Consider the following 21,296-nt stretch of genomic DNA (forward strand, 5'->3'; position numbering starts at 1 on the left):
GATTTTGTGTTTTAGCATGTTACCCAGAGCCAGCAGTCTCAGTTTTATTCTGGCACCTGTGGCAGTGCAATATCTTCTGGATGCAAGTCTTCTCTTTTTTAACCTTTAAAGTGTAAATCATCCCACGTTCACAATATTTCAACATCTTGGTTGGTTCACTTGATTAAACAGTCTACTGAGATTTCAAGTAGTGCTGGTCACTGGTGGTACTTGCAGTACTTTGCTCTACTACAGCTGGCTCAGATAGGTCAACTTGCAAGAAGGATGTTAAAGGACTAACTGTCAATGAGCTCTGAACTTATACATGCAATATAAGTCATTACGGGATAATGATGGGCCTTCTCCCCTCTCTCTCCTGCTTTTTCCCAAAGGCCAGATTCTGCCACCCTTATTCATGTTGGCCCTGATCCAACAAAGAGAACCCCATTGGCAGACTCATGCCTCCACATGGGGCAAAATCTGACCCTGAAACATTTTGCTGTTTTAGTTGAGTGTAGGTTTTCAACAGGTTATGATTAGAATACTTTTTATTTTCAAAAAGAAAAGGAGTACCCGTGGTACCTTAGAGACTAACAAATTTATTAGAGCATAAGCTTTCGTGAGCTACAGCTCACTTCATCGGATGCATAATGCATCCGATGAAGTGAGCTGTAGCTCACGAAAGCTTATGCTCTAATAAATTTGTTAGTCTCTAAGGTACCACGGGTACTCCTTTTCTTTTTGCGAATACAGACTAACACGGCTGCTACTCTGAAACCTGTTTTTATTTTCACTTCAGCTAAACCTTATTTTCTCAAAAGTTAGTTATGCAGAGGTTTGCTGAGCTACTGAAAAAAGTCTATTTTTATTTTAAAAAATGTAAACAGCCAGTATTAGATATGAAATACATAGCAACACCTAAGCAAACAAAGCCAGGATATATTTGCAGGCTACAACTATTTTATTCTCCTCGTTTAGGCTTTTACCCCCCAAGAACAAAGAACCAGTTGTTGATAGCATTGTGATAGTAGACCTTTCCCCTAGACCTCTATCCTAACATCTATATTTTATTAATGTGCTCAGAGCCACTGTTTAACAGAAGAGCTGCTGGAAGCTGTTAGAAAAGCAGGAAACAGTAGGAGAGTGGTAACACGCTGGGTGTTAACTCTGTTTCATAATCACACTGTTTGGAGCATCATAATACTTTTCAGTGCCTCTTTATTTTCCTCCCTCTGGCACCTTCAGAAAGTGAGGCCTGGGTGTTTATAAAACCTTGAATCACATGAGATAGGTCATATGTACAAATCAACGCTTATTTGTTGGAAATCCTCAGGTCAGTGTTGCCTTCAGCACTTGGCAGCAGAAATAGTGTCATCAGTTTCAAAAGGTTGCCTAAAGATCTTAAGTGTGTTTCTCAGGAGACATAGGAGTGAAATATTTGGTCCATACCTTTTCTTTGTCCCCTGAAATTGCATGTCACCTTCCAAAGGTGGCAAAATTGGATATAAAACACTAATGGCAGAAAGTTGAGAAATTCATTCTCTTGTGCCCGTTGTAACAAGTTCCCCTCTATACTCTATAGGTGAGTGGAAATTTGTGTTACCAGCTTTAATATAAAAGCCAGAGTTTAAAATGCAGTTTTGATCTAGTTTCCCCACTCATAACTTGATCATTTTTAGCTGGTGGTCTTTCATCTCTTCATGTCAGAATCCCCTTTCCTGTCAGCTTAACTTTTTTGGCCATAACTGATTTTTTCCCCCTCTGTCTATTTTTATGCATTCTGTGACCAGCCAGTGAAATCAATGAGATCTGCCTGAATAAAAGGGGCTGGCCAGCAGCCCACACATACACACCATCATTGTTGTATTACCTTTCATTTGCTTTTTTATCTTTGGGATTTAGATGGTCACTTCTTCATTAAGATAAGGGAAAACTGGTGTGACAATGTGGGAAGTGTCTGTACAATTTATGAATTCATATTTTGAGTTATTTCTATATCACTGAATGGCCCTCTGTAAATGTCGAATCCACCATTTGCTGGCAGGACCTACAACAAGGCTGCACTACACTCAGGACAATGGGTAATATTTAATTTCAATGACTGTGCTTTGACTGGACTGTAGATATATTTGGAGGGTGAAAAATTGTTCTCCTTAACCTCAGTGGATAGTCAATGGGCTTTAAATTGCAGCAAGAGAGGTTTAAGTTGGACATTAGGAAAAACTTCCTGTTAGGGCAGTTAAGCACTGGAACAAATTGTCAAGGGAAGTTGTGGAATCTCTATCAATGGAGGTTTAAGAACAGGTTATACAAACCCCTGTCAGGAAGGATCTAGTGTATTGTTTAGTACTGCTGTGAGTGAAGGGGACTGGACTAGATGACCTCTTGAGTGCCTTCCAGTCCTACATGTCTATGATTCTATGTGCTAAGGGTGTTAGCTTCTCCAAGCTGGAACAACTTCCTTCTCTTGTCTGGGAGAATTAAGTGGAAAGAGTGAATATTCCCTGACTAAGATAGAGAAACAAGAGGTTATAGAAAGACTCCTGGGAAAGGTATGGGGAGATGCAGGAAGTTTGGGCAGGAGAGGAGAAGGGGACAGACCAGCTAAACTGGAGAAGAAGGATCCACATGTTAGCACACAAGCTGGACGCTACTGCACCTGAAAGATGTTGGAGAGCTGCAGACAACCATTGCCCCAGCCAAACAATGCTCTGGAGTGGTGAGGAAAGAAGCAGGGAAATGCATGTAGGGTTTAAAGTTTGTAGTAGATGTGCATTTCTTCTGTGACTAAGTAATGAGCAATAGTGTGTTTGAGTCTTATGTAAACTTTGTGTTACACCTCATCACATGCCCCTTGCAGAGGTAACTCAGAAGGCTCATGGCTTTGGGTGGACTTCTGATTCCTTTGACGTCACCCCACCCACTCCTAGCAGTGGTACTAGGGACTGGGCAGTTGGACTGCTGGCTGAAAATCTCAGGTGGGGGAGATAGAAGGGGTATGAGTGTGCTTAGAGGCCCAAAAAGTAGGGAGAGTGTCTGTGCTCTGTTCAGCCTCTGGAGGCTTAAAACATCTGGGATCCACTAGCTGATTCCCCTCACATTAGTCAGGTATATGGCTCAGAGGTGGTGATCATGCCTTTGGCTCACATATCAACGCTATGTTGAGGTAAGTGTTTGGATGGGAGAGAGCACTTCCATTCTCTGGTCCTAATCCTGGAAATATGCCCATGCTTCACTTTATACTTCTGAGAATTCCCATTGGAAGTGTTTCAAAGACTGAGATCAAAAACCCTATTTTCAAACTGCAATAAGTTTTTTTTGACCGAGTGATCTCATTGTCATTACTCCTGTGATATTGTTCCCTCAGCTTCAATATGCTCTTGTATCTGGAGCAGCTTGAAGTTTCAGTGCAGTGCCATTAGTATGATTTGTGAAAGTTTATCCAATTTCTGATAATAAGCAGTTTACATTAAGGGCTTAATCCTGCTCCTGATAAATTCCTTTGGGTCTTCATTATAAACCACTGTGCAAGTGAAGCAAGATTGGGACTAGAGTCACAAAAGGACATAGGTGCCTGAATCCCAGGCCCCAACACTCCCCCCCCCCAGCTGCACCCAAGTCCTGTAGGTGCTCCACACCTACATTTTTGAAGTAAAAGTTCCCTAGGTGCCTACACTCGTCTGAGGATGTGCACTGCAGCCTCACTCAAAGTATCTGGATACTCAGCCCCAGCTCATTTGTCCAACCAAATTGCCTATGAGTCCCAATCCAATAAGCATGCTCAAACCTTACCATGCAGATTGGGCCAGTGGCAGGCAGGAAGGACTTCTCTTACAACTTTTAGCCTGGTGGGGATGGGGGGCGGGAAAGAGAGAGCAAGACATTTAGTGGTTTGGGCACTCACCTAGGATATCAGAACCCTGGTCATTGGGGGAGAGGAGAGAGAATGTAAGCATGAGGAGGAGTCTGCAGCCTGATGGTTAGAGCACTCACCTGGGAGGTAGGCAACCCAGGATCGACTCCTTCTGCTCCAATGACTTAAATTATTTATCCACATGGAACAGTTTCAGCAAGACAGATTTTGGGAGCAACACATCAGAATAGCCCAGTGGGTAGGGCACTCAGCGGAGAGGTACCAGATCACTGTTCAACTCCCTTCTCCTTCAGGTGGAAGAGGAATTGGAACCACAGGGTCTCACATCCCAGGTACGTACCTGGGTTAAAAGTTTGAGGACAGAGGATTGTTGTTTTTGTCCTCTTGGCACCAGGTGCCTATATCATTTTGCAACAGGCCAAAGGGGAGGTTTGCAGCTGAGAATCACAAGCTGAGGATTCACCTCATTGCAGTGTGAATTTAAGCGCTGAATTTCCTGAGAGGAGTGGGGCTTAGGTTATACTTATTACCTTGGCATATCCCACTAATTAACTTAGGCATACTGCTACCTAACATACTGAGTTTTCTGAAAACCATTCTGAGGTGCCGCACTCCCTCTCCCCGCCCCCAATTCAGTGTACTGGGAACATATGTGACTAACTCAGGCTTTGTGAATCCCAGTGATTTTCTAGGACTCTAAAAGAAAGGTGAAGTGACACTCAGCATTGCCATGCCTAAGTTCCTTTGTGAATCTAGCCCTCTATTTCTCACCTTGCTTTTATTTTGCTTAAGATAGTGGTAGGAGAAATGAAAGAGTAACAGATTTACATACACTTATTCAGTAACTGCTATTTACATTCTGGAATACATTTATCTACTGGTGTTGCTAGGCAAAGTTGTCAGCAGAATATTTTGAACTCATACTATCTGAAAAATATTATGGAATACCTTAAAGCAAATGTAATTTATCTGAAATATGGAGACTCAAATTTAAAAGTGATAATCTAAAAAACTCATTTTCCATAAGAAGGATAGGTACCCGAAACATACATGCAGATTTTAAAAAAAAAATTCTCTTAAAAACCAAGAGATTTCCTGAATTTGTGGATATTTATTTAAAAAAATGTTTTCAAAAGTTTGGGATTTTTCACACCGCTGACTCACATAAGTATGTCAGCCACTCTAACTTAAGTATTGGCCAGGCTAAGATCTCTTTTTTACTGAGTCCAAATTCCTACCAGACTAGGAGGTAGAAGAACATTTATAACTAATGTATTAAACTCAAATTCTTTTTTCTACATCAACATGTTGTACCTTGAAAAGCTGAATATCCCACCATCTTCCAGGCCTAGACAAGCAAGTTGTGTGTCCCAATATCCAGTAAGTTAAATCTTGCATGGGTAGCCCTGAAGGAACATGACTTTTTCATTATTATTATTAAACCCGATATTAGAAATGGGCTGGATATCTCCTGTTCTGGGCCTCTGACATTTGCACATCTCCTAAGTGTGCAACACAGGCCCTGAAAGCCCTGAATATGACTTCCTGTCTGACTTTGCCTATCCGATGATTTTGTCTGGTCCTTAAACACCCAAAGGATGGCATTTTTTCTTCAAAATGTATCCTCCACATACTGTGTATGCAAGGCGCGATCTTGTACACAAGTCTAGAATTGCATGACATACCACAAATGTCACAGCACGCTACTGGCCTCAGACCAGTGTATTTTTTTTCTGAGGGGATGGGATTTCACAATTGGTGGAAAAGTGTTTTATTGATATATATTTTAATCCATGTAAATTGTGGCTGTTTGAAGTTGTTCCATCAGAGATTTTGAATATTAAAACTAATCATGGGGTGATGGATTGGCAGGCAGAAAGCAAGTGAAACAATCAAAGGTGCAGGAGGAATGCAATTACATGGCTCTAATTTATCAAATACAAGCTGACAGATAGCAAAAGATGCCTTTAAAAAAATGTGCTGTTTAAGTTTCCTCCATTTCTAGCTGCATTCTGCATTAGAGAGAGAAGGAAGAATGCTGGAAATAGTAAACTTTAAGTGTGTCCATCATGACAGTTGTGTTCTTTAAAACTTTTCTTTTACCATGTTACTGATATTCATGGTAATATTAATTTTCTATAGTTAAAGTGAGGCATTAGCATAAATATTGGTACATGGCAGTTTTTAAAGGGCTTACAATGCTTAGTGTATGGAACGGGAACTCAGAATTGTGTTCTGTTCCCTACTTTGTCATAAATTTGCTGGGGAACACTGAGCAAATTATTTAACCTTCCTGTATTTCTTTATACCTTTTTACCTCTAAAATAGGTAGGTAAATACTTGCTTACCTCCTAGAGTTACAATGTACTAATGTTCTGTTTGAGATCCTTCGATGAAAGCTTCTATTGAATGTAAGTAGGGAAAAAAGTAAAGGAAAAATAAGTTGTAGCCATTTTTACACTGTTTCAATAATGAGTAATTTCCTGTGTTTGACACTTACTGTCAAATTTTATGGTTGAGTCTATTACTCAGATATTGCAGGTACTAAAGTGATAAACATTTTGAATTTAATTATACTTCACAACTGTCTTTAATAATCCTCACTTTACAGAACATACAATTTCTTCACCATCCATCAGGCATAAACTGTGTAATAGAGGAGGTCATGAAGACTTTTGTGCCATAAGATCTCCTATACCAACAGTTTTCAGAGTAGCAGCCGTGTTAGTCTGTATTTGCAAAAAGAAAAGGAGTACTTGTGGCACCTTAGAGACTAACAAATTTATTAGAGCATAAGCTTTCGTGAGCTACAGCTCACTTCATCGGATGCATTTTATACCAACAGTGACTGCTTACTCAAGAATTCACTGCAGTATTCCATACCATTGTGCAATCCTCCATTTCTTGACAAGAACTACAAATGGACGAAAGTAATATTGAAGTGATCAAAGGGAAGCTGCCTTTAATGAGCACACATGGAGTTCTGTCATAACAAATTACTACCCTGTGATGCTCATGATTAATTGTGCTGCCACTTGTTGTATGGCATTACAGTAATATAAGCCAAGCAAGCATAATACAAGACTGTCTGTAAAATTAGTAAATTTCTTTAATTTCTTATTTATCACTGTGTGCCAGATGTGACAACACTTCATCATATATGCTCTTGCCAGTAGTGTCCTGAATTATAATAGATCGTAATACAGTGTTGGTTCAGTTCAGGGTCAATGAGCCTAATGCAAGCTGACAAGCCATAAGGTGTACAAATTAGAATGAATTTGTGCCAATATGCAACATATTATAACCAGCTTTAAAGAGTCTCTTTTTTGTATATCACACTTGTTCATGAATTACATCAGTGTGTTTTTCATTATGCCCATGTTGAGGACCTATACTCTTTTATTTGAGGTATTTTGCCTGTGGTGTTTAGGAGAATTTCAATTATGTCCCTATTTACAATTAGTGAGGAATGATATCAGACTCCTAGGGATTGGATTTTAATTGAGATAGGCCTGACCAGCAAAGTTCAGGGAATGTTGAAGTTGGACCAGGATTTTGCTTCAGTTTAATGTATCAATTACAGTATTTAAACCAGGATTAAAACTCAGGAATCCATGCTCCCAGCCCTATGCTCAAACCTCAAATGAAAGTTATGTAATGATGTGGTTTAGACTATATACTGGCATCTTAAGTAAATATTTGAAACACTATCAACAGTTTAAAGAAAAATGCTAAAACATTGGATTGTGATGCTTTGATTTACTTGAGGCTCACCTTCTGATGGGATGACTACCTTGCATCTGATCCTTCAAGTTGGAGGAAATCTAGGTAACCAGTCAAATGATGGAGATAAATTTAAGAATTATATAAATGATATTTCTAGGGTGGGATTTTCAAAAGCACTCAGAGGTTACCTACCTCTGACTTCAGTGAGTTCTACCATTGCTGAAGGGGAGAAGTGCTAGGCCAAGAGTGAGTATTTTTGAAAATCTTACTCCCATGGGCTAGCGAGCCTGAGTACATTGGTTTTGTAAGGTAGTAGTTTCTCTCTCCTACACAATTTTGCATTTAATCAGTATAATGAAACTAGAGATCCTAAGGGGTCTATTCTGATCCCTAGGAGAAGAGAGGCAATAATTTGGAAGAGTACTCCAGAGGTGTCAAATATAAAGGGAAGGGTATATATCTTTAAATCCCTCCTGGCCAGAGGAAAAACCCTTTCACCTGTAAAGGGTTAAGAAGCTAAGACAACCTTGCTGGCTCATGACCAATGAGGACACAATATACTTTCAAAGCTGGGGGGAGGGGGGAACAAAGACTTCTCTCTGTTTGTGTGTTTTTGCTGGGATCAGAGCAGGAATGCAGGTCAGAACTCCTGTAAAAAGTCAGTAAGCAATCTAGTTAGATATGCATTAGATTCTGTTTTGTTGAAATGGTTGATAAAATAAGTTGTGCTGAATGGAATGTATATTCCTGTTTGTGTCTTTTTGTAACTTAAAGTTTTGCCTAGGGGGATTCTCTATGTTTTGAATCTGATTACCCTGTAAGGTATTTACCATCCTGATTTTACAGAGGTGGTTCTTTTACTTTAATTTAAAATTCTTTTAAGAACCTGATTGCTTTCTTCATTGTTCTTAAGATCCAAGGGTTTGGGTCTGTGTTCACCTATGCAAATTGGTGAGGATTTTTATCATCAAGCCTTCCGCAGGAAAGGGGGTGTAGGGCATGGGGGGGAAAGACATTTCCAAATGGGCTCTTTCCCTGTTATATTTGTTAGACGCTTAGTGGTGGTAGCAAAAGAGTCCAGGGACAGAAGGTAAAATAGTTTGTACCTTGGGGAAATTTTAACCTAAGCTGGTAAAAATAAGCTTAAGGGGTTTTTCATACAGGTCCCCACATCTGTACCCTAGAGTTCAGGGTGGGGAAGGAACCTTGACAAGAGGTATCTCTGCACACAATAAGGCAATGGTGGGCAACCTGTGGCCCATCAGGGCAATCTGCTGGCAGGCTGCCAGACCGCTTGTTTACATTTGCACAGCCGCCTGCAGCTCCAAGTGCCCACGGTTTGCTGTGCAGCTCCCATTGACCGGGAACGGTGGCCACTGGGAGCTGCAGGTGCACGTACAAATGTAAACAAGCAGTCTGGCAGCCCGCCAGCAGATTATCCTGATGGGCCGCAGGTTGCCAACCACTGTGATAAGGGCTACACTGGCTCTATTTGTATACCTGCATATGCAGATCTGGTTTTTGATAGGGTTTTCATGTCTTCTTTTGACAAAGTTTACTTCATACTGTTATACCTAGGTCTCCACTGATGGGTTTGTGTGAGAGACTTAAATCTACCCTACACTATTCAGTGCAGAGTGAGATTCCACATTATTTCTTTACTAGAGTAATAAAATCCCTGTTGTGTCTATTACAAAGTTATAATAAATCAAATAGTCTATATTGTATATTCACCCATATGTAACATTCAGAGTTGTTTGCAGTTTTAGGGTGTATAGACCCCAATCTATATCTGGCTAAGAGGATTAACACATTAACCTTGGACAGGGAGGTGAAAATGGTATCCCCCCTCATTGCAAGGTCTGTTTAAGAATTAGCCATGAGGGGGAGAGGTTAGGCTCAGATGGGAACTATTTTTCCCTTCAAGAGTACAGAGAAGGAGAGGGTTATAAAACTTTGTCTTTGGGAGTTTTTCGAAAAGGGTCAGATGCTCCTTGGAAAAACAGACCGCAGGAACCTTGCTTCTGCAAGGAAATGCACCATTAAGCTGAATAAGAGGGCATAATTAAGCACAGTGGATAAAGAAAAGAAAAAACAGGATGAATATTCTGAAAAAAGAGAACATAACCTCCATCTGCATTTAAAAAGCAGATTGTAGCAAACACTAGTAAGTATGTATTGGGGGACAATCCTGCATTAGCATATGGATACACTAGGTTTTTTTATAGTCTTTTCATGCTTCCATCACTCTTTGCTTCTTTGATACTTTGCATGGAAAGACTCCACCCCAAGAAGTAGTCTTTTTAATGTATTTTATTTGAATTCTTGGTGCAAGAAGCTCTTTAAAGCATGAGCTTAGCCCCGAGAAGTTTTGGTTTACATCTAGACAGTGTCACTTAGATGGAAGCAGCTGGACAGTTAAAGTGGGTTAGTAGCTTTCTGCCATGAACAGATAGCGTGTTAGTCAGACCTTTTATAATACCTCTCAAGAAAGCTGAAGGCATATCACAAGTAGGCTTTGTGCCATGTCATCATTCAGGTGTCATTCATCTTTCAAACCACAGAGGACAGACATGCCTTTCAATGCATTCGTGGAGACATTGGCATCAACTACTACAGTCCACTGAAATGTGGTTATAAGTACTCTTCCCCCATATGGCACGCAAACACATCAATACAAAACTAATTTGAATTATTCAAATTTTGTCACTCATTCAGTTGAGAAACACCTCACTCTACAAATAGTCCCATTAATTTCTCAGGGTGTTTATTGCTCAGACACCTCTTATAACTGATTCTACTGTGCATCACCTGGTCCCTCCACCAACATGTTTGACATTAATAGCAATTAAGTCAAAGAGAAACCTTGGCAATACCCTCTTCAGGGCAATAACTTGTCACCCTTTCTAGCATGTTAAGGGGGAGAGGAAGGATGATATGGCTGATAATGTACTAGACCTGGAATTTAGGGTTTTGCTACAGACTTTGTGTAATCTCTGTGCCTCAGTTCCCCATGGATAACATGTAGATGAGAATAAATCCACTAATGTTACATGGTGTGCTTCAATATTATGGTAATGAGCACCAGAGAAAAATCCATAAACAGACAATAGCTATCCTAGCCTAACTCCAAGTGAATATAGAAGCTTCCGCTAAGCCCTCAAATGAATATGGTCCATTTTTTGGATACTATTTGTACATAGATCAGTATCAATCCTGATTATGCTCTCACCACCATATTCCACTGACTTTGAATGGATTCACTCCATTTTTACATCCGTGAGAGTGAGAGCAAGTAGTAGTTCTGAGACCAAGTTTTCAAACTTGATGCTTATAGTTAGCAAAAATCCATATTTAGATGCCTAAACTAAGGCCTGTTTTTCAGTGAACAATCTTGATTCCCATGAAGTCAAGGGGATCTGTGAGTGCTCTGCACCGCCAGGCCACTTTTATTTCAATATGGCTTTAGTTGCCTACCAAATTTGACTAAAATATATAAATTCTGCGATAGAAAAGCTACAAGTGCATTTGGCTTTAGAGAAGGTAAATTCCATGTAAAATAAAAAGGTAAATAAAAAAGGTTTAAGACTACTGTGTTTTACAATATCATGCCTCATATCTGATCTGCTGCAATAAGAAATTAAGAATGATCACTTCCTTCCTTCTGTCCCTGATTTAACCAGTTACATTTCTTCTGAGTATATGGATTTCTTACCTGTAGCTGACATGTATTTATTTATGGGGGTTTAACTTTACCTGGAAATTTCACTGTGCAGTTGGCATATTTGGTTACAAGGAAGAAAGAGCAAGTTCTATTACAACAGCCAATTATCTAAAGAGATGAGAAGTTCTCTCCTCAGTATAGTCCTGACACTATTGTCTGCTATCTCTCTGCAGGCATGAAATGGAGCTGTATTTTGTGAATGAAGTTTGATTATTTTTCCAGAAAAACTACAGCTTTTTATATATATATATATATATATATATATATATATATATATATATATATATATATATATATATAAAAAAAACACACACACACAGTCACATTGTTTACAAAAAGCAACAATTCATAATGGGAAGGTTTGATTTGAATGGAACAAATAGGGATACTGGAGGCAACCATCAGCTACCATGATGATTTAATCACATAGTAGATGAGTATAGATCAACTAGGGGAAGAGATGGCACAGGGACCCCCTTCCCTATGGAACTGCTATGCAAGAGGCAGCCATGATTGGGCTACTTTCAGTTTGGGAGCTTAACAAAGGGAAGTCAGCCAGTGCTGCCCGCAGCCATAGTGATGGTGTATCAGTTTTTCCATGGCTTTCCGGTAAGCATGAGCTGAGCTGAGGAACTGCAGATAATGCGTGTTTCACGAGTGTCCTGGGGCTTCCAGCACAACTGCTCCTGGCAGAACCTTTAGAGGCATTACACCTGTTCCTGGCCTCCACAGGCCTAATGGCTGCTGAAAGTTCCCTTCATGAACTCCAGCAAAGCTACATTCTGTTTTGCCAGTCAGACCTCACTCTAAGTCTCAGCCACACCTGTCAAACGTTTTGGATTTAATCTTAATAAATGGAACTAATTAAGTACAACTGGTGCTGAGCCTCTGTCATTTTAACAGGTTTCAGAGTAGCAGCCGTGTTAGTCTGTATTCGCAAAAAAGAAAAGGAGGACTTGTGGCACCTTAGAGACTAACAAATTTATTTGAGCGTAAGCTTTCGTGAGCTACAGCTCACTTCATCGGATGCATTCGGTGGAAAATACAGTGGGGAGATTCGGTGGAAAATACAGTGGGGAGATTCCCCACTGTATTTTCCACCGAATCCATCCGATGAAGTGAGCTGTAGCTCACGAAAGCTTACGCTCAAATAAATTTGTTAGTCTCTAAGGTGCCACAAGTCCTTCTCCTTTTGTCATTTTAATTTCTCACTAGCTAAAAGGCTTTGGACTAGATCCCCAAAAGGATTTCAGCATTCCAGTGCTGACCATTGCAATGCCGAACTTTTAGCCTGGAATCCTCAGCCCTGAATTAGGCACCCAGATTCTCTCCTTGGGGAGAATTAGGCATCTAAAAAAGTGATAGACAGAAATCAGCAAACAGATCCACAGCCAGCCAGCCCCCTAAATTCTCAATCTGGTCACTCCTGGCTAAAGTAGCAATTAGGCACTTAAGTCCCTTAGTAAATATAGCTCTTTGTTCAGTCCTTTCGGTTGTTGACCTAGACACAATAGCTCATGTGTTTATCACCTCTGAGATGGATTACAGATCTCTCTAGCTCAGCCTAAGCAAGAGACTCACAAGAAAGCTGCAACTGGTACACAAGCCTGCAGTCATAGAATCTCAGGGTTGGAAGGGACCTCAGGAGGTCATCTAGTCCAACTCCCTGCTCAGAGCAGGACTAATGCCCCACCTCGTTAGTGGAAAAGAACACAGCACGCTAAAGCTACAGACTGCACTGGTTCCTCAAGCACTAGTACATCCAGTTTAAGGTCCTAGTACTGATTTACAGCGTACTCAATAGGCTGGGCCCAAATTGTTTCTCAGACTACCTTTTCCCCCAGAAACTTCACAACAGCTATAATCTAGCATGTTACATGTAACCGAACTGAGCGACACACTCATGAGAACAATAAAGGTGAGTGTTCTAGGAGGAACCCCACAGAAGCTGTGACCAATGGAAGTCACTGGAGACTGCCAGAGTCTCAAAGCAATTTTTAAAAAAAAAAGGCACTGGGCCTCCCCACAGATAGCCATGGCCTCCTGCTGATTCCCAGGATGCAGGATATTTATGGAAGAGTTCCTTGGCCTCTAAAATGGGAGGCAAACACTGCCTCCCAATCATTAATGACTCTGTGAGGGAGGGCCTTCATGAAGATTTCCTAAATTGTGCCCCCTCCTATGAGTTTTACAAAGGATGCAATTGGCCTTAGGCTTCCAAGATAAAGCCCCTACAATTCTTTCTAAACTTTAATAACTGGAATTGAGCTTTAATCATCTCCATACCTATTTCCTCAGAAATAGAGGGAAAGGGAGGGAACTGAAATAACTAGGCCAGAAACCCACCAGAATATCAAAGGGTCAATTTGACACAAAGTTTGACCATGTAAAATATCATCCCCTATTCAAATGCCTCATCTGCATACCAGATCAAGTTTAAGATTCATGTTCTTCCCTTTAAGGCTCTCCTCAGCCCTTCCCAAGTCTGTGCTCTTGTTTGTTATTTTAAGCCACTGAATGATCTTTACTCTCCCAGTGAAGGCTATCTCACTGTTCAGTTCATTTCCTTCTCCTACCTTCTTCCATACTTCCCCTGCCTGGGCATACTTCCCTATCAACCTCTCCTGAGAAACTACCACTTTCAGGAGCCCTACAGGCACTAACCCATGTCCACACAAATACCTTGACATTCACATTTTTAGAGATTCTAACCACCCTTTCCATTTCCCAGTGCTTCTGTCATAAATATAAAGGGAAGGGTAACCACCTTTCTGTATACAGTGCTATAAAATCCCTCCTGGCCAGAGGCAAAATCCTTTCACCTGTAAAGGGTTAAGAAGCTACGGTAACCTCGCTGGCACCTGACCCAAAATGACCAATGAGGGAACAAGATACTTTCAAATCTGGAGGGGGGGGGGGAGGTTTTTGTCTGACTGTGTGAGATCTTTGCCAGGAAAAGATCACAGATGCAAGCTCTCCAAGTCCTGTAGAGTTAGTAAGTAATCTAGCTAGAAAATGTGTTAGGTTTTCTTTGTTTTTTGGCTTTTAAATTTGCTGTGCTGGAGGAAATGTATATTCCTGTTTTTGTGTCTTTTTGTAATTTAAGATTTTGCCTAGAAGGATTCTCTCTGTTTTGAATCTGACAGCCTGTAAGATTATCTTCCATTCTGATCTTACAGAGTTGTTCTGTTATCTTTTTTTTTTTTTGTTCTTCTAATAAAGTTCTGATTTTTAAGAATCTGAGTGGGTTTTTGGATCCTAAAAATCCAAGGGTTTGTGCTCAAGCCTCCCCAGGAAAGGGGGTGTAAGGGTTTGGGGAGATATTTTGGGGAAACAAGAACTCCAAGTGGTCCTTTCCCTGTTCTTTGTCTAACACACTTGCTGGTGGCAGTGTTTTACTTAATCCAAGGGCAAAGACTTTGTGCCTTGGGGAAGTTTTAACCTAAGCTGGTAGAAATAAGCTTAGGGGGTCTTTCATGCAGGTCTCCACATCTGTACCCTAGAGTTCAGAGAGGGGAAGGAACCTTAACAGCTTCCTTGTCTGATCTTTGCCTCCCTTTAGACTAATGTTTTGGGCCGGTACAGTGCTTTTATTTGTGCTTCATACAGTTCTGGGCATACACTTGGCATTTAAATAATGTAATATTTAGAAAGTAAATTAGTTTAGACTAAATTATTACAAGGCAAACAACTTAGAAGCTAGAAAAATTATATGCATAAATTTCAACACCTACTTTAAACCATAAATTGAGATGGGGTGGATGTTGAAACAAGGGCCTGATCTTGCATTCCTTGGGTACTTCAGATTCCCATTCGTTTCAGTGTACATCCCCCTTTCATTGTTATTTCTTGGTCTGCATGTAGGATTTAACGGAAACCAACAGAAGTTACATGCGTGGAAGAAGTGCAGAATATGCACTGGAGATCTGCATTGAAGAGGAGAACTCCACAGTGTTGGTCAGAATGGAGAATATTGCTTACAGACTGGAAGTGTCATTTGATGGCAAAGATTTTATACAGTGGTGAACTTTCTGCTTAACTCAAAGCCTACTTTTTGCCTTTGAAGCCTTTCTTGATTTTATTTTATTCCTTTGTCCTGCCTGTAGCTATTTCAGTTTTTCTATGATTGACACCAGCTAAATCACATCTGTGTCATCATCAAGTCAAATAGTAAACAGAAAAAAGGCAACAAGTACTTTGGAAACATTAAACAGTTTTGTTTTGTTTTTTTAATTCTGTTGTACTCCCTTGTTGCTGTTTTGCAATCTGTACTTTGCGTTATTCAGGTTTTAGATACGGCGGTGTTGTGTTTTTTTTAAAATGACGTACAAGGGATGTTTACAAAGGAAAGGGAAGGAGGACATACTTTCTATAGGCTAGATTCAGACCCCTTCACTTGTATTGTGTCCTCTTTTCAGAAACAATCCCAATGATTTCACTTCTATTTGTTGTGAGCAGCAGAATATGGATTTTTTTTTGTTTGGTTTTTAAACTTTATTATAGGACTAAATTGGAATATCAGATTCCTTTTTCACTCCATACCCATTATCCACTTCCAAGACAATTGCCTCCAATCTTGCTGCTGATCTGTCACCCACCTACGTGTTCTGTTTTCCTCTCACATTCTTACAGCTTCCTGACTTGCACCTTAGCTTCACCAGTACAAGACACTGCCTCAGATCTACACATGCATCATAAACAGTTTTTTTCTGTACAGTTGATATTGAGTACTTGTCTAAGGTGGCTGATTATGAAAGTCTGGAGTTTAGATAGTGAGGTCTGAAGTGTTCAAGTTCCAGCACCATATAGGAAGACTGACTTTACAATGTTGGTAAAAGTTTAGTGTGGAGGGCAAGATTTCTTTCTCCAGATCAGCTTTAGGGCACATCTGGCTGTTATTCTGGCTTTAATAATTTTGTTCATTCCACCCATTGTACTTACAATGCTGAAAAGAGATGTGGAGCTCTTCCATGTCAGTCCCAGAAAGCATTGTTGGTGTTTCTCATTTATTGATTCTCATGGTTTGTTTTCTCTGGGTTGATTTTCAACCCTACTAAATTGTGCATAGATCTGAAGATAATTTGTTTTAGCTTGCTTGTTTCTCTTGGTATGGGATAGCAAGTTGATGCCATCTGCAAAGTCAAGGTCCTCTAACTTCTGAGTGAAAGTCCATTGTATCCCCTTTGATTGTTCTCTTGTGTCTCTCATTACTCTGTCCACTATCAGTAAAAATTGTATGGGTGACATCTTTGATGCCCATAGTAACTTCAGATGTCTTAGTCGGTTCACTGTTATGTCACTTGGCATGTCATATTTTCATAGACACATGAAAATCATTCACAGATTTCTGAAGCATTTCATAGTGGTGTAGCAGCTTCCATAAAACTGTTCTACCCATTGCATCAAGGGATTTTAGAAAATGTATAAAATTCATATAAAACAATGACTTCCATTCAATTGTCAGTTCTATACCAGACACATGGGGGAAAAGGTTCAAAAAGTGAATCTGCCAAAGTAAGAGACCTGAGTCCATGTAAGAATAGGAGGGAGATTCTACTGTTGTCTATTCCAAGAAAGATATTCACCCATATTATTCTATACAGAACATAGAAAGTGGTAGATTCAAAAGTTATGACAAGGACAGGAGAAGTCATGTATAGGTCAAATAATAACCATAAATACGATCAATGTGCCTAGGGAAAGCTTAATTAAGGAAAAGGGAAGATCTGCAGATATAGAGAGGGAGAATGCTGTGACTAGTTATTTTAGGAAGATCATTACTATAAATGTGGCCGGTTGAGTAAGCGAGAAGGTTTCAGGTGAGGTGCTTCCTGGTTTCTGTAAAGTTAAAGCAGTAAACCCCCTTCTGTAGACACAATTATACCAGTTTTAAAGTGTTTAATACTTTACATTCAAGAAGGGAAATACACTGTATCAGTACAAGGTACCTATATAACTGCATCTATACCAGGAGTCTCAAATGTATAATTATATTGGTAAAAACAAATCACAATCCTAACTAAAATAGCTATGCCAGTACAAAAACTGTGTAAGCCAAGCCTGAGAAGTGTTCAGATGTGTACTAGAAATGAAAAGAAGTGTGATTTTTATGTTCTAACTTTTTTAAAATTATATTGGAGAATGGCACTTCAACCCCGAAACCTGAGCATTGATGCAGATTGATAATCTGGACTAATTGTTTTAAAACAGGTGAGTTGTTGTTCCTTCAGTGACCCCTGCCCACCTCTACTGTAGGTGCATTGTTCATAGTAGATGTGGTACGGTGTAAAATGGAAGTATTGGATTCTTTTATCACTGGTCAGTCACTTCAGGTTCAGCCTTCTCATCTTACATAGGTTACAGTTTCATGCACTGTGCTATAACTTCAAACTTAGAACTTCTATTATTAAAGAACTAGAAACAAATTCCCTGTAAAAATACACTAAAATGTATGCTCTACATTCCTCTTTTTCAGTTAAACTAATTTTCTATTGGTGTATTTGTATGAACTTAAATAGAATTACTCCCGATTTACATCAGCGTGAGATGTTATATTGTATTAAATCTAGGCTATCAGTATCATTTTGGCCAAAGGGCCGTCAGTGAGACTGTTGTGCCTAAGCCTTGTACATGATTTTTGGGCAAACTTAGTCTTTTGCAGAGATTGATGCCAGAAAGATTTTCTCTGTTTTAATAATGCAAAGTTCCTTACATAAAATAACCTGGATATTGATTTTACTAAGAAGGCAATGTTCTGCTTTGCTCAGGTCAACGGGGCTCAGCATTAAATTTTTGACAATGCTTGATGGGGGGAGGGATAGCTCAGTAGTTTGAGCATTGGCCTGCTAAACCCAGGGTTGTGAGTTCAATCCTTGAGGGGGCCATTTAGGGATCTGGGGCAAAAATTGGGGATTGGTCCTGCTTTGAGCAGGGGGTTGGACTAGATGACCTCCTGAGGTCCCTTCCAACCCTGATATTCTATGATTGTTTTTATGCTTTCATTGTCACCCCTCCCCCCTTTCCATTCTAAGCTGCTGTTCAACGGCTGAACTAACACTGGTTCATTTTAGGATGACAGCTCAAATGAGTGGGGTATTATCTCGTCAACCACCACTACTATGCCATTTTAACAAGCTATAGTGATTTATTACTGCCTTTCTGCACCAAAAATAGGCTATTGTTCATCAATGGCAACAACTGTACAGCACTAAACTCATGAGTAAAATGGCACACTCCTGCTCTAAGAAAGAAGCCAAAGACCATATGAATTATGGCATAACAAAGAGTGGGTTATATGGAATTAAGTATTATTCTCTGCAAATCAGAAGCCTCCTCCAAGGTAGGTTGATAGCACCATTGTTTTATAGCAAAAAGCATTGTAACAGAGGTGCAGAACATTTTGTTAGAAAAAACAGAACCTAAAGAAAGATGGCATTCTGTTATGGAAAATGTTCAAGATGGATGCTATAATGGAATTTGTGAAATCAGGCTTTACAAACTTTAGGCCAATTTGAGCTCAGTAGGCACTAGTTTAAGTATGAACTGGACTCAGGTGTGCTCCAGCAGGGATCATGCTCAAGAAGGTCCAGTGTATCCGAGTTCCACAGTGCAGGGAGAATAGGGGAAACTGCATTCTTTCATTCTAATGGATAGTGCATGGGGCGGCAACATTATGTCCCCACGTTCTTTTCTCAGGCATTTTGCTCCCCAGTGGTCAAATAGAGTGAATACAGAGACTGCAATTGTACCTGACAGTGGCATAGGATATACAAAGAGGAGGGAGGGAAAGATTTTTGCACCATCTTACAACTTGCTGCCTATTCACACACCCACATGAGAGTGAGGCATGATCTGGCCCTGTATGTGTAACCTGTAACTTTAATCACTACAACTCAGACTTTATTCTTTTATAAGTGGAAAGGAGACAAACTGGCTTAAAACTTCAGCTATTCCTTTAAACATACAGTTACCATTTGAAAGTTAGAGTGATATTGTGGTATGATTCCCTGTACTATTGCCATTAAGATGTTGAAATTATTTGCTAGTAATTAGCATAACCCTGATACTTCAAGTATTCCCAATATAATTACCATTAAATATTGACATTTACCTCTTGAAAGCAATTGATGTCACTGTAGGGATAACAAATAGTAACTACTGCAGCTATGTATTTTGAAGCTAAACATTTATTTGTAAGTAGGGCTATATCTTGACCCTAAATATTCCATTTTAGGCCTACATACCCCATTTCAGATTCTGCTGTCTTCATGCTAACTAAAATCAATATATTCAAGCTTAAAGGTTAGTCTACCTTTGTGACAGAATAAAAGAAACATATCACCGTCCTGAGACGTAACATTGTGGGATGGACATATATCCCACTCACGTCTCCCAACATAAAAAGGTCACAAAGAAAACATTAGCATTCAGAAACATGGTTTTGGATGCTCCCTGAGGGATATGTCTGGCAGCTTATAACTGAAAATTGCCTCCATCTGTCTTCCAAAGCACAAGAAAACGTACCGGTATTCCTCAGAAGCATCAAGAGTTACTTTCCCAGCATGAATAAATTCAGAACCACTGCAGAAAACAAACTGACTTCTTGGAGTAATTTTCTGGTTTATTTTTTGTGACCAAAGTCTTGCACCTCTAGCATAACTATGTATTAGACTAGTTATTCTCTAAAATGTCTAGCTTAAAGAGACTGTTTAGACTGCCAAATGAGGTTTTATCAGCAATATGCACTTAACTCTAGTTCTCCATACAGGCTTGGTTGAAAACTAACCATTTGCTTTAGTGCTATACACCTTCCAAAGCGTACCTAGTTTTGCCTGATGTTCTCAGACAGTGTATTAGGGGCTAAATAAGTTTCTGCTTGTTGCAAAAGTAACTGGATTCTAGGCAGCCTCTGAATGCCTGAAGGACTCATTTCCCATTTTTGATTGGCCAAGAGACATACAGGGGGGAAAAGGCAGTGTAGAAAGAGGAGCAGAATGGACAGGGATGTTGTCACAAAGCTATGGACACTAAGGGGGAGTGCTTTCCTATAACCATCAGGATGTAACTGTAGCCACTGGAATCAACCCCCCTACAATTTGATATTTTATAACCCTGCCCCAAGTCACCAGTCTCTTACCAGAGTTCTCATGTGCCACAATAACCTTCCCTGTAGTGTGGAGAGGCAGCTACCAGGACATAGACAGCCATGCATAGGGTAAAATGTCCCTCTTTCTGTCTTTCAAGAGCTGGAGAGTTTGGCAGATATGGAAAGCCCTGCCATAGTCACCTGTGCACAGAAAGATAAATTCTATTCTGAATGAGTTAAGCAAGCAGGAAGAAGGATTGAACCAAATCCTTTATTTAGCAAAACATACTTAACAGTGACAGTAATCATTTTATGCCCTTCTTTTCTCACTGTTCTCTCTCAAACCTCTTGTGTCCCAAACCATATACTGATATTTACACTTTAAACTGATCTATTGGATTAACATTAGATACATCTATTTTGCAAATGGGGGAATAGATTGGAGCTCTCTAAATCAGTGCAAATCAATCTGAAGTTCTGTCCATTAATCTGCTCAACAGTAGAATTTAGCTCTGGTATGAGATGCAAGTAGGTAATTACCGCATACTCACATATGAAATCTGTAGTAAGATACCCAGATGGAGACAAATGTGCCAGCATTGTTCCTGCCTCATCATCAAATCAACCTTAGTTATGCATGCAGAATCAGGAGTCTCATCCTTAAGAAGATATTGATTAATGCAAGATTAGTGGCTAATAAATTTAACAGTATGAAGAACTAATCATAGACAGACATTTTCAAAAGTAAAAAAATAAATGCAAATGAGACTAAACTCAGTCTTGGTTTATGCCAAATAATGTGCACTTTTTCTTTGCCCTGTCTCCTCCTGCTCATTACCTCAAGGACTGAGCACTCAAGCCCCAACAACCAATCCTTTGCAGGTCCTCCATATCTTCATTATACCAGC

The 21,296-nt window shown here is 39.9% G+C and overlaps 1 long non-coding RNA gene across 1 annotated transcript; it reads left to right on the forward strand.

Moving 5' to 3' along the window:
- The first annotated feature begins 3,852 nt into the window (after positions 1-3,852).
- LOC122459893 lies at positions 3,853-15,533 on the forward strand. Its single transcript, XR_006280859.1, has 2 exons — positions 3,853-4,185; positions 15,168-15,533. It is a non-coding gene; the product is annotated as an uncharacterized LOC122459893 (long non-coding RNA).
- The last annotated feature ends 5,763 nt before the right edge of the window (positions 15,534-21,296 follow it).

Source organism: Dermochelys coriacea, chromosome 4 (assembly GCF_009764565.3).
Source record: "Dermochelys coriacea isolate rDerCor1 chromosome 4, rDerCor1.pri.v4, whole genome shotgun sequence".
Lineage (NCBI taxonomy): Eukaryota > Metazoa > Chordata > Testudines > Dermochelyidae > Dermochelys > Dermochelys coriacea.